This window comes from Pollicipes pollicipes, unplaced genomic scaffold (assembly GCF_011947565.3).
Source record: "Pollicipes pollicipes isolate AB1234 unplaced genomic scaffold, Ppol_2.1 Scaffold_4002;HRSCAF=4701_pilon_pilon_pilon, whole genome shotgun sequence".
Classification (NCBI taxonomy): Eukaryota; Metazoa; Arthropoda; class Thecostraca; order Pollicipedomorpha; family Pollicipedidae; genus Pollicipes; species Pollicipes pollicipes.
In genome coordinates, this window is record NW_023596420.1 from 8,744,768 (window position 1) to 8,760,282 (window position 15,515).

Here is a 15,515-nt window from a genome sequence, read left to right on the forward strand (position 1 = left end):
GGGTTTTGTCCTGAGAAGTGAACAACCTACTCCAGTTGCTACTATGCCGCAGGTGCGGGGCAAGCTTCAGGAGCTCAGCTCTGGTCTCTGTGTTTTCAAGTGTTGCTATATCAGCCTGTGCTTGCCTGGAAGCCTCTTTCCAGCCCGGAAGGCCCTGACTATGCGGACATTCAGCTTTAATTCTTGTCTCACAATCTCAGAGAACTTGGCCATATCTTGTTGGGTGCGGTCACTAGGAGGCTCACCGGCCTCATCTGGTAGGCTTTGGACAACTACATTGCATTTTCTTTTTCCTTATAAATGTAGTCATCAAACATTCCTGAGATTTCCTTGGCAGCTCTGGACCCAATACTAACAGCTGGCTGCAGAGGAACAGACTCCACTTTTTTACAAACTGACTGAACTACTTAGTCGCATGAACGTCTCTGCATAAGAACTCTTCAGTTTCTCCTGCTCCTTAAAGGAGCGCTCAATAATCTATGTCTGCCTGATCACAGCCTCCTCCTGTTCCTTCATGGATCCTTGAACCTGTCTCATGTGCTCCCTGAGGGATATGTCCAAGCCACTGACTTTGCTTTCCAGTTGAGTGATCCTTTCACTCGGCTGTGGGATCTGGTCACACTGACGGTACGCTTTGGGGTGCTTAACGAGGGATATCTTACACTCTGCACACAGCCAAGACAAAATTGGGAACTTCTTTAGGGCCTTGTAGGCCCCTACTGCCATTGTCTGACAAGATGCATGGGACCAATTTGTGCACTTGTCACACTGGACCCCATTTTCTCCATCTTTCACTGGGTTACCACAAAACAGAAGCCCTGGGCCTGCTCTGCAGCAAGCAGTCACTACCAGCATCACTACCCCACAGTCTACATGCGCTTGCACCTAGTCTGCTTACCTCTTTCGGCCTTCCAGCCCCACTCTGCGACTCAGTTGGCTCCAGTAGGGCAACCTGAGAATGAGGAGACAAGCCAAGATCTCTCCCCGACAGATTCAAAGGCCCAACAATTCCTGGAGCAGCACTTACATGCTTGGTAACTTCTTCCTGTGTGCTTCCAGTACTCCCCAACTCACCCTCCAACTCACCCTTCGACGATTCACCACCTGGATTCTCACTCACCACCTCCGCACCTTCTGACGCCTTCGTCGATCTTTCCATCGTTTCCGTTGTTTTTTTTCCATCGTGATGGATCCATGTTTACTGCGACGATCGCGACGCTGATTTAAAGCCCCTTTGTTTCCCTGCTTCTTGCCGCTGGACGGGCGGGGAGCGCGCCAACAGCATCTTAAGAATGTTTTAAATTGAGTACCGATATCGCCGATAAATGTAAGTGTTCGGGGTCGCTCTGGCCTGCAAACTACCCAAACCCTAATCTAGAATTGATAAAATGATGTGCTGATGTTTTCCATGTGTCATCAATCGCACGAAAGCGTTGGGGGCTGACCAACCACTGGCCGGCCAATAGCGTAAGGAAACCGGATCGGGAGCTCAGCGAGACACGTCCGACCGCTACGAATTCCCGACACCGACTCCAAACCGAAATGGATACATATTCCGTTCCGGTTGAAGCGTTTTGCATGAAATGGCTTTTTTAGGCATAACTCCACGTTGGTTGCATCTGTTTGAGAACCTATCGGCATTGCACAGTTTGTGTTACACCAGACTATGGGAAGTTTCTTCTTCATCAAAAGAGGTGTGGCGCAACAACTTGGCAGCATTTAAAAACGGCCGTTTTTCGGTAGTAAATCGTTCCAAGCTCATACTTTTCGAACCAATGAAAATAGAAATTTCCTTTTACTTCCAAACTATTTAAAACGATATGAAAAGTTGTTGACCACGTTCTTGATCACCTGGTGATGAGGAAAAAATTTGGCCATGACCTATTTTGTCGAGAAGTGTATATTAAATTCAGCGCGTTTACGAAACGGATGCATGTTCTGTGCCGACTCACGCGTCTCACGAAACGGACAATTTTCAACATCTGTCCAAGTTGGTTGCAAATAACTCAAAACCTATCAGCATTGGACAGTTTGTGTCATACCGTAGCATGAAAAGGCAAGTTCGCGTGAAAAAGGGTATAACGAAACAACTTGGCAAAATTTGAAAACGGACGTTTTTTGGGTAGTAAAACGTTTCAAGCTCATATCTCTCGAGGCAATGAAAATAGAAGGCTGCTTTTACTTGCAAGCGATATAAAACGATGTTAAAAAGTCTTGAGTACAATCTTGATCACCGGGTGATGAGGAAAAAAATTGGAGGTGACCATTTTTTCGAAAAATTAAACTCAAAAAAGCAATTTTTCCGTTATAACATGAAAGCGCACGGTCCATTTAGTGCGTGCATGAAGCGGCAAGTGTTTCTGTGCATGTAACCAGTTGCTACAGCAATTGCAATATCTAGAGAGAAACAGAGAAATTGCAATATCTACAGGCTTGTGATGTTTTTTCAACTACTTTCAAAACTATACAAGTCATAAAATTTCAATTTACACCATCGTATTGGCCGTGCGATTACGCGTCTATTGACTTATAATACGATGAGATTACACCACTTGGAATATGCACCATTCTTGATGCACGCAAATTTCCATGCTTTTGCTTCTGAAACCCATTTTGTTTGAAAGCAGATTGCACGTGCAAACGATACGCAAGGATGGAACAAACATTCAGTGCCGTTGTTGTCAAGGAACTGAACGGCCCTTTAGTTGCAAAAAAGTCAAAGTTCGGAAACGCATGTTGATTTGTCTTGAATGAGGGCCAATAGTAAATTCGTCGCGTGTACGAAACGAATGCATGTCTGTTCCGGTTGACGCCTTTTGCGCGAAATCGCTCCTTTTCAACGTTATTACACGTTGGTTGCACCTTACTGAAAAGCCTATCGGTATTGGACAGCTTTTGTCACACCATACCATGGGAAGGTTTTTCTGCGTAAAATCAGGCGTAACGCAACACCTTGGCAGTATTTAAAAACGACCGTTTTTCGGGTAGTAAAGCGTGTCAGCTTCATATCTCTCGAACGAAAAAAAATGGAAAGCTCCTTTTATTTGCAAACGATGCTGCAAGTTATCCACTACATTCTTGATCGCTCGGTGATGAGAAAAACAGATTTGCGGGTGACCATTTTTTGTGTGAGAAATTGTCAAGTTTAAACATGCGAACATGTGTTCTAAAATGAAACGACATGTTCAATTTAGTGTGTACATGAAGCGGCAAGTGGTTCTGCGCATGTAAATAATTTCTACAACAATTGCAAAATCTTCAGCAAGCGCCACATGTTGGTTTTTTAAATTTTAAAACTGCAGTTGATAAAATTTCAAGTTACACCATCGTATTTCTCGTCTGATTACGCGTCTAATTATGCATAATACAATGAGATTCCACGTTTCAAAGCAGATTCTACGTGCAAACGATACACAATGATGGAACAAATATTCAGTGCCGTTGTTGTCAACATGGAAGTGGGCACAAATCCCGCGACAGCCAATTTGCTGCAAAAAATTCAAATTCAGAAACGGATGCTTTTTCGTCTCAAATGAGGGTCAATAGTACTTTCATCGCGTGTACGAAACGGATGCATGTTCTGCCACGGTTTACGCGTTTTGCACGAAATGTCCATTTTTCAACATCATTCCACGTTGGATGCACCTAACGCAAAACCTATTGGCATTGGTCACATTATATTACACCAGATCATGTGAAGGCAATTCTGCGTCAAATCAGGTATAACGCAACACATGGGCAGACATTGAAAAATGCCGATTTTGGTGTAGTAAAACATTGCACACGGCCAGTATCTATGGAGCCAATGAAAATGGAAGGCTGGTTTTACTTGCAACAGATGTAAAACAATGGTGCAATTGTTGACTGCATTCTTGATCACCGGGTAATAAGAAAAAAACTTGAACGTGACCATTTAGTGTGTGTATGAAGCGGCAAGTGTTTCTGTGCATGTAAGCAGTTTCAACAGCAATTTAAAAATATACAGCAAGCCCAGCTTGTTAGTGTTTTTTGAAGTACCTTTAACACTGCACAAATGCTAAAATTTTGACTTACACCATTAAATTTAGACATTTATAGTGCCGTTGCTGTAAACAACGAAGTGAACACAAATCTCACCACGGCCACTTTAGTGCAAAGAAAGCCAAAATTAAGAAACGACCGCTTTTTCGTCTCAGATGAAGGCCACTTGTAAATTCATCGCGTGAACAAGACGCATGCATGTGCTGTGCCGGTTTACGACTTTTGCACGAAATGGTCATTTTTCAACATAATTCCAGTTTGGTTGAACGTAACTCAAAACCTACCGGCATTGGACAGTTTATGTCACACCATAGCATGAGAAGGAAATTCTGCCTCAAAACAGGTATAACGCAACACATTGGCAGAATTTGAACACGGCCGTTTTTTAGGTACTTAAAACGTTCCAAGCTCATGTATGTGGGGCCAATCAAAATAGAAGACTCCTTTTACATGGAAACGATGTAATACGATGTAACAAGTTGTTGACTACGTTCTTGATCACCGTGAGATGAGAAAAATACAAGCGTAGCCATTTTTTTCTCAAAAAGGTAAATTTTCTAAAAGTGCGATTTTGTGTTAACAAAGAAAAGGACATGGTCTGTTTAGTGTGTGTACGAAACGGCAAGTGTTTCTGTGCATGTAACCAGTTTCTAGAGCAATTCCAATATCTACAGAAAGCGCAGCTTGTGAGGCTTAAACATGAAAACAAAACTATACAAGCGATAAAATTTCATGTTAAACCATCGTACTTGCCGTACTTGCGATTACGGGTCTAATAACATACAATGCAATGAGGTTCCACCGCTTGTAACATGCACCATTTTTGATGTGTGCAAATTTCCATAGTTTTGTTTTTGAAACCCGCTTTGTTTCAAAGTAGATTGCACGTGCAAACTGATGCAAAAGGATGAAACAAACATTCAGTGCGGTTGTTTCAGCAAGGAAGTGAACACAAATCTCGCTACCGCTACTTTGTTGCGGAAAAGGAAAGATTAATTAATTAACTAATTAATTAATATATTCAAAGCAGCTTGCATGTGCAGACGATGCACAATGATGGAACAAACATTCAGTGCCGTTGTTGTCAAAATGAAAGTGAACATAAATCTTGCTACGGTCACTTTGTTGCAAAAAAGTGAAAATCCACAAACGGATGTTTTTTCGTTCCAAATGAGGACTTGTAATAAATCCAGCGCGTGTTCTAAACGTATCCATTTTGTCCACCAGTTTAGGCGTTTTGCACGGTATGGCCATCATTTAAGACATCTCCACTTTGGTTGCAGCTATCTGAAAACCTACCGGCATTGGACAGTTTATGCCACACCATTGTAGGGAAAGGCGATTGTACGTCAAAGCAGATGTAGCGCAATACAGCGGCAGAATTTGAAAACGGCCGTTTTTTGTAGAAACCGTTGCAAGCTCGTATCTCTCAAATCAATGAAAATGGAAGGCTGCGTTTACGTGCAAACGATGTAAAACGATACTACAAGCTATTGACTACATTCTTGATCACCGGATGATAAGGAATAATATTTGAGTGTATGAAGCGGCAAATGTTTTTTTGTGCATGTCATAGTTTCAAGAGCAATTGCAATATCTACAGCAAGCGGGCTACTGGTGTTTTTTAAATAAATTCAAAACTATACAAGTGATGAAATTTCAAGTTACACCATCCTATCTGCCGTGCGATTACACGTCTATTGACTTGTAATGCAATGAGTTTCCATCACTTGGAACATGCACCATTTTTGACGCACGCAAATTTGCATGCGTTTGTTTCTAAACCCCGCTCTTTTTGAAAGCAGATTGCGCGTGCAAACGATATGTAAAGGTGGAACAAACGTTCAGTGTCGTAGTTGTCAACATGGAACTGAACACAAATCTCGCACAGCCACTTTTTTGCAAAAAAGTCAATTTTCAGAACATTTTTTTCGTCTCAAATCAGAGCTAATGGTAAAAACAGCGCGTGTACGAAACGGATGCGTGTTCTATACGACTTACGTATTTAGCAACAAATAGCCAATTTTCAACATCTTTCACATAAGTTGAATACAGCTGTTTTTTAAGTAGTAAAACGTTCCAAGCTCATATTCTTCGAACCAGTGAAAATAGAACGCTGCTTTTACTTGCAAACGACGTAAAACGATCGTATAAGTTGTTGACCACATTCTTGATCACCTAGTGACAATACAAATATTTGTGGGTAACCTTTTTTCGAAAAAGTCAGAATTTTTCGCCTGCGACTTTTTGTTTTAAAATGAAAGGGCGTGGCTCATTTAGTGTGTGTATGAAGCGGGAAGTGTTTCTGTGGATGTAAACATTCACTACAGCAGTTGCAATATCTACAGCAAGCGCGACTTGTGTTTTTTTAAATAACTTCAGAACTATAGAAGTGATAAAATTTCGAGTCACACCACCGTTTCTGCCGCACGATTACACGTCTTTGATTTATAATACAATGAGATTCCACCACTTGGAACATGCACCGTCCTTGATGCGCGCAAATTTCCCTGCTTTTGCTTCTGAAACCCGCTCCGTTTGAAAGCAAATTACACGTACACATTGATAGAAAAAAACATTCAGTGCCGTTGTTGTCAACATGGAGGGGAACACAAACTCCGCCTCGGCCACTTTTTTGCAAAAAATAAAAAATAAAATTCATATTTTTTTTTTGTCTCAAATGAGGGCCGATAGCAAGCTTAGTGCGTAAACGAAACGAGGTGCATGCTCAGTGCTGGTTTACGCATTTTTCTCGATTCGACCATCGTTCAACATAATTCCACGTTGGTTGCACCTAACAGAAAACCTATCGCCATTGGACATCTTATGTCAAATAATGGCATGGAAAGGCAGTTCTGCATCAAAACAGGTGAAACGCAGCGCATTGGTAGAATTTGGAAACCCCGTTTTTTGGGTAGTGAAACGATTGAACCTCATATCTCTCGAACCGATGACAATGCAAAGCTACTTTTACTTGCATACGATGTAAAACGATGTTGCAAGTTGTTGACTGCATTCTTCATCCACCGGGTGAATAGAACAAATTTTGGGTGTCCTTTTTTCCGAAAAAGTTTAAAATTTTACACAAGCGATTTTGTGTTATGAAATGAAAGGGCATGTTCCATTTAGTGTGTGTATGAGGCTTCGAGTGTTTCTGTGCATATGAATAGGCTTTTACAGCAATTGCAATATCTACAGCATGCGCGGCTTGTGAGTGTTTGTTTGAAATAACTTCAAAACTATACAAGTGATAAAATTTGAACATACACCATCGCATTCGCCGTGCGATTATGCGTCTAATGACCCATAATACAATGAGATTCCAGCACTTGGAACATGCGCCATTTATGATGAGCGCAAGTTTCCATGGTTTTGTTTCTGAAACCCGCTCCTTTTAAAGCAGATTGCACGTGCAAAGGTTGCACAATAATGGAACAAACAGCCAGTGCCGTTGTTTTCAACATGGAAGTGAACACACATCTTCCCACGGCCACTTTGTGGGGAAAATAGTCAAACTTCAGAAACGAATGTTTTCCGTCTCAAATGAGGGCCAATAGTAAATTGAGCACGTTTACGAGACGGATGCGTGTTCTGTGTTGGTTACCTGTTTTGCAACGAAATACCCATTTTTCAAGATCTTTCCACGTTGGTCGCACCCAACTCAAAACCTTTCAGCATTGGACAGTCTATGTGACACCATAGCATGGGAAGACAATTCTGCGTCAACATCAATGTAACGCAACTACATTGGCAGGATTTGAAAGAGCCCTTTTTGGGGTAGTAAAACGTTCTAAGCTCATATCATTCGATCCAATAAAAATAGAAGGCTTCTTTTACTTGCAAACGATGTAAAACAGTGTTAGAATTTGTTTACATTCCTAATCACCGGGTGATAAGAATGCGATTTCTTGTTTTAAAACGAGAGGGCATGGTCCATTTAGTGTGTGGATGAAGCGGCAAGTGTTTTTGTGCTTGGTAAACAGTCTCTGCAGCAATTGCAAGATCTACAGAAAGCACGGCTTGTGAGCGTTTTTTTAAATAGATTCAAAATTATACAAGTGATAACATTTCAAGTTACACTATCGCATTTACCGTGGGATTATGCGTCGAATGACATATAAAACAAATACATTCCACCACTTGGAACATGCACCATTATTGATGCATGCCAAGTTCGATCGCCTTGTTTCTGAACTGCGCTCCGGTTAAGGCGGATTGCACATGCAAACGTTACACATTAATGGAACAAATATTCAGTGCCAATGTTGTAAACATGGAAGTGAACACAAATTTCGCCAAAGCCACTTTGTTTAAAAAGGGTAATAATTCGGAAAGGGGTGATTTTTGGTCTCAAATGAAGCGCATTCTCATTTAAGACGCGACTACCAAGAGGAGAGATGTTCTGCGCCTTTTTGCGTGTTTTTTGCCTGTTTCCTGTGCCTGTTCCACGTGGTGGAATCACATTGTATTATAAGTCAATAGACGTGTAATCGCACGGCAGATGCGGTGGTGGGACTTGAAATTTTATCACTTGTGTAGTTTTAAAGTTATTTAAAAAAACACTCACAAGCCGCGCTTGCTGTAGGTATTCTAACTGCTCTGGAAACATTTTACATACGAAACAACAATTGACGCGTCATACACACACTAAATTGATTATGCCCTTCCGTTTTAGTTAAATCACAAAATAACATTTTAAAAAATTTATAGAAGAATGTAGTCAATAACTTGTAACATTGTTTTACATCGTTTCCACCTAAAAGCAGACTTCTATGTTCATTGCTTCGAGAAATATAAGCTTAAAATGGCTTACTGCGAAAAAACGGCTGTTTTTTCAACTTCTGCCATTGCGTTGCGTTACACCTGTTTTGACGCCTTTCCCTGCTTTAGTGTGACATGTACTGGCCAGTGCCGATACGTTATAAGTTAGGTGCAACCAACGTGGAATTGTGTTAGCTCAAAACCTCTCGGCATTGACATTTTATGTCACACCATTGCATGGGAAGGCAATTCTGCGTCAAAACAGGTGTAACGCTACACATTGGGAGATGTTGAAAACGGCCGATTTTTGGGTGGTAAAAAGTTTCAAGTTCATATCTCTCAAACCAATCAGACTGGAAGGCTGCTTTTTCTTACCAACGATATAAAGCAATGTTACAAGGTGTTTTACTACATTGTATCTACATCGTTGATTACCTGGTGATGAGAAAAAACTTGGACGTCACATTTTTTTCTTCAAAAACTCTAGATTTTGAAATTCCCACTTTTCCTGATAAAATGAAAGGGCGTGGTCAGTTTAGTGTATGTATCAAGCGGCAAGTGTGTCTGTGCATGTAAACAGCTTGTCCAGCAATTGTAAAATTTGAGCGCGGCTTGTGAAGCTTTTTTCCAACTAACTTCACAACTATGCCACTGATGATATATAAAGTTACCCCATCGCATAGGTCGTGCGATTGCGCGTCTACTGGCGTATAATACAATGATATTCCACCTTCTTGAAAATGACCCATTCTTGACGCGCGCAAATTTCGATGGTTTTGTTGCTGAAACCAGCTCTGTTTCAAAGCAGATTGCGTGTGCGAACAAAACACAATGATGAAACAAGCATTCAGTGCCGTTCTTCTCAACGTGAAAGTAAACACAGCTCTCGCCACCGCCACTTTTTTGCAAAAAACGTCAAAATTCAGAGACGGGTGTATTTTTTGTCTCAAATGAGGGCTAATGGTACTTGATGCGCGTGGACGGGGCGGATGCTTGTTCTGTACCGGTTTACGCGTCGTACACCAAATGTCCATTTTTCGACATGATTCCACGCTGACTGTTCCTACTGCAAAACTTATGAGAATAGGGAAGTTTATGTCACACCCTTCCCATGTCATGGGTAGGCAATTTTGCGTCAAAACAGGTGTAACGCAACACATGGGGAAAATTTGAAAACGGCAGATTTTTGGATAGTGTAGCGATCCTTGTTTATGTCTCTCGAACCAATGAAAGTAGGAGCCTGCTTTTATTTGCAAACGATTCGAAACAATCTTAAATGTTGTTGGCTAGGTTCTTGATCACCGGGTAAGTGAGAAAAAAATTGGCGCAACCATTTTTTTCCAAAAGTCGAAATAAAAAAATGTAATTTTTGTCCAAAATGAGAGTCAGCGGTCCATTTAGTGCGTGTATGAGGCGGCAAATGTTTCTGTGCATGTAACCAATTTCTACAGCAATTGAAAATTTTGAGCGCGGCTTGTGAAGATTACTTCCAAAAAAACTTAAAAACCATGCAAGTGATAGTATTTCACGTCACACCATCGCATTGGCCGTGCGATCACGCGTCTATTGACATGGAATACAATAAGATTCCCCAGCCCCTTATAAAAATGGCCCATTCGTGATGTGCGGGAATTCCCATGCCATTTTTGTCTGAAACCAGCTCCCTTTGAAAGCAGATTGCACGTGCAAACGATAAACAGTGATGGAACAAACATTCAGTGCCGCTATTTTCAACATGAATGTGAACACAAATCTCGCAACAGCCAATTTGTTGCGAAAAAGTCAATGGTCAGAAACGGATCATTTTTCGCGTGATTTCATTTTTTTCCAAATGAAAGGCAATAGTAATTCAGGCGCGTATAGCAAGCAGATGCATGGTCTGTGCCGGTTTAAGCGTTACACAAAATAGCAATTTTTCGGCATGATTCCACATTTGTTGTAGTAAACTAAAGTCCCTATCAGCATTGGACAGTAAATGTCACACCATAGCTTGGGAATGCAGTTCTGCGTCGAAACAGGTGTAATGCAACACCTTGGGAGGAGTTGAAAACTGCCGGTTTTTCGTTAGTAGAAAGTTCCAAGCTCATATCTCTCGAGTCATTGAAAATAAAAGGCTGCTTTTACTTGCAAACGTTGTAAAACGATGTTACAAAATTTGAACTGCATTCTTGTTCACCGGGCGATGAGGAAAAATTTGGGCAGTGGCCATTTTTCCAAAAAGGCACATATTTAAAAATTCCATTTTTTTTGTATAAAATGAGTTAGTGGTCCATATAGTGCGTGTATGAAGCAGCAACTGTTTGTATGGATGTTAACAGTTTCTACAGCAATTGCAAAATTTGAGGTTGGAAGGTGAAGTTTTTCAAAAAAAACTTTAAACCTATACAAATGATAAAATTCAAGTTACACCAACGCATTTGCCGTGCGATTACGCGTCTAATGACATATAATATAACGAGATCCCACCACTTTGAAACTAAACTATTCTTGATGAGCACACTTTGCCATGCTTTTCTTTTTGAAACCAGCTCTGAAAGCAGATTGCACGTGAAAACGATACACAATTATGGAACAAACATTCCGTGCCGTTGTTGTAAGGATGGAAGTAAACACAACTGTCGCCACGGGCACTCTGTCTCGAAAACAATCAAATTTCAAAAGCGCATATTTTTGTTTTAAATCAGGGCCAATGGTAATGCCAGCGCGTGTACGAAGAGCATGCATGTTCTGTGCCGGTTTATGCGCTTTACACGTAATGGCCATCTTTCGACATGATTCCACGTTGCTTGTGCCTACCTCAAAACCGATGAAAATTGTATAGGTTATGTCATACCATGTTATGGTAAGACAATGTGGCGTCAAAACAGGTGTAACGCAATATATTGGTAGAGGTTGAAAATGGTCGATTTTTGGGTAGTAAAACGTTCCAAGCTCATATCTCTCGAACCAATTTAAATACAAGGCTGCTTTTACCTGCAAATGAAGCAAAACGATGTTGCAAGTTGTTGACTACATTGTTGATCACCAGGTGGTGAGAAACGTGACCATTTTTTCGAAAAAGTCAAAAAAATTTAATGCGACTTTTTGCTATAAAATGGAATGCATTGATCCAATTAGGGTTTGTATGAAGCGGCGCGTGTTTCTGTGCAGGTAAACAAGTGTGGCAACTGGCAACTGAAAAATTTGAGCACGGATTGTGAATGTTTGCTTCAAATAACTTTAAAACTGTATAATTTTGTATACTATAGTGATTATATTTCACTTTGTTGCATGGTAGTCGCGGTCCGTTATGCGTCTAATGACATATAATACAATGGAATTCCATCGCCGTCAAAATGGACCATTTCTGATACGCGCAGGTATCCGTAGTTTCTTTCTAAAACCAGCTCCGTTTGAAGGCAGATAGCACGTGCAAACGATACACAGTGATGGAACACACATCCAGTACCGTTGTTTTCAACATGAATGTGAACACAAATCTCGCAACGGCCACTTTGGTGCGGAAAAGGTCAGAGGTCAGAGTCGGATGTTTTTTCATCCCAAATAAAAGCCAATAGTAATTAAAGCGCGTGTAGCAAGCGGATGCATGTTCTGTGCCCGTTTAAGCATTTTACACCAAATAGCCTTTTTGACATAATTCAACGTTCTTTGTACCCAACTCAAAACCTATTAGCATTCGAAGTTTGTCTGATTTTGATTTTTTATGACAATTTTTTGCAAAAAGGGAACAATTTTGAAAACTCTAACATTTCCGTATAAAATGAAAGGGCGTAGTCCACTTAGTGTGTGTATGAAGGAACAAGTGTTTCTGTGCATTCAAACAATTTCTACAGCACCTGCAAAATTTGAGAGCGGCTTGGGAAGGTTTTTTAAATCGCTTCATAATTATCCAAGTGATAATATTTAAAGTTACCCCATCGTATACGCCGTGCGATTACGCGTCTAATGACAGGTAATACAATGATACTCAACCATTTTGAAAATGGACCATTCTTGATGCGTGCAAGTCTCAATGGTTTTGTTTCTGAAACCAGCACCGTTTGAAAGTAGATTGCATGGGCAAACGATACACAATGATGGAACAAACATCCATTGCCGTTGTTGTCAACATGGAAGTAAACACAAATCTCACCGCGGCTACTGTGTTGCACAAAAATTCAACTTTCGGAAAAGGATGTTTTTTTCGTCTCAAATGAGGGCCATTAGAAAATTCAGCGCGTATACGAAGCGGATGCATGTCTTGTGCTGGCTTACGCGTTTTACATGAAATGGCCGCTTTTCGACATGCTTCCGCGTTGGTTTTAACTAGCTCAAAACCTATCAGCACTGGAAATTTTATGTCACACCATTGCATGGGAAAGCAATTCTGCGTCAAAACAGGTGTAACGCAACACTTTGGGAGAAGTTGAAAACGGCCGATTTTTGGGTGGTAAAAGTTTCAAGCGCATATCTCTCGGACCAATATAAATAGAAAGGTCTTTTTCCTTGCAAACGATGTAAGACGATGCAACGAAAATGGTTGACTACATTCTTGGTCACCGAATGATGAGAAAAAAATTGGCAGTCACCACTTTTTTTCGAAAATTCGAAATTTTCAACTTGTTACTTTTTCTGATAAAATGGAAGGCCGTGGTCGATTGAGTGTATTTATGAAGCGACAAGTGTTTTTTTCTGTGCATGTAAACAGTTTCTAGAGCAATTGCAAAAGTTGAGCGAGGCTTGTGAAGGTTTTCAAATAACTTGAAAACTATGCAGTTGATAATATTTCATGTGACATCATCGCATTTCCCATGCGTTTACACGTATCATGACACGTAATACACTGAGATTCCACCATTTGGAAAATGAAACTTTCTTGATCCGCAAAAATTTCCATTGTTTTTTAGACCAACTCCGTTTGAAAGAGGTTTCCACGTACAAACGATACACAATGATGGACCAAATACAGTGCCGTTGTCGTCAACATGAAAATGAACACAAATCTCGTCACGGCCACTTTGTTGCGAAAAAAAGTCCAAATTCAGAAACGGATGTATTTCGTCACAAATGAGGGCCAATAGGAATGCCAGCGCTTGTACGAAGCGGATGCATTTTCTGTATGGGCTTACGCGTTTGAAACCAAATGGCCTTTTTCCACATGGTTCCATGTTGGTTAAACCTAACTAAAAACCTATCAGCTTTTGACAAGTTATGTCACACCGTAGCATGAGAAGGCAATTCTGCGTCAAAGCAGGTGTAACGCAACACATTGGCAGAATTTGAAAACGACCGATTTTTGGGCAGTAAAACGTTCCAAGCTCATATTTCTCGACCCCATGAGGAAAGAAGGCGGCTTTTACTTGCAAACGATGCAACAGCGATGTTGCAAGCTGTTGACTAGATTTTTGACCATCGGGTATTGAAAAACAACTTGGGCGTGACCATTTTTTTCGAAAATAGTCAAAATTTAAACATGCGATTTTTTGTTATAAAATGAATGGGCGTGGCCCATTTAGTGTGTGTATGAAGCGACAAGTTTGTTTGTGAACATAAAGGGTTTCTACAGCAACTATAATATTTTTGCGCGGATTTTGAAGTCTTTTTTTAAAATAACTACACGAATGTACAAGCAATAATAGTTAAAGTTACACCAACGTACTCACCGTGCGATTACAGGTCTTCTGACGTATGATACAATGAGATTCCACTTTTATAAAAATGGACCATTCTTGATGCGCGCAAATTTCCGTAGTTTTGTTTCTGAAACCAATTCCGTTTGGAAGCAGATTGCAAGTGCAAACGATACACAGTGATGGAACAAACACAAACAAGGCACCGCACGTGCCAGAGCGTGCCGTCGACCTCAACCACCTGGTCCGACACGACCCGCGTAATTACGCCCCGGCGCGACACATCGGTACACCGCGTGGTGGGCCCACGGCGCCGCATCCACACCGCACCGCCGACGCAAAACAGCGATGAGACGGGTTCCTACATCAGCGGCGGGCTGCCTCGGCAGCGCGCTGGCCGGTCGGCAGGCCGGCACCGGCTGCGCGGAATACCTGCGCCATCGGCGCGCTCACTGAGTTAGCACCGCCCCGCGGGAGTCGCATTGTACCGATGCTCCGCTTCACTGACGGAGCACAGTTAGCGGGCGACCATCACCTTTATTGTTTGGTGGTGGCGCCGCACGGTTCCTTTGCTACCGGCCTCGTGCGCCACGCAAAACCGCAGCCGAACCCCCCACTTCGCGGCGAATGCAGCCATTCGCCGGCTCCGGAATTCGGTGGCATTGTCCAGCAGAAGCTCAGCCTGCGCGCCGTGTTCTAGGAACACTCAGTGCAGATGATCCGTCACTTCTGCCGCGTCAGACCGTCGCAGTGCGCTCCAAATGCTGTACCGGGACGGCACGCAGCCTAAGATCGTGAGGTAGAGGCGGCCTTGGCAATGGGTCACGTCGATCGTGAGTCGGGTCCATGTTGTCAGGACACCGAGTGAGTCGGACCGCCAGCGAGTCGGCGCCGGGTCAATCGAACTGCACACATCGCAATGGCTGACGACGGCTCGCACGTCGGCCCGTGCAACGTGTCCGCCGAAGTCCCGTCTGGCGTACCACAGGGACCGGCGGATCCCCTGGTGACCCGTCCGTTCGTATATCCGGGCACGAACGTCGCTTGCCGTGGGCTCGTGAGCGGCTTCTTGGTCCGCCGGGGACGCCGCGACTTCTTCCGGCCCGATAGTCGCGGAGACAGAAA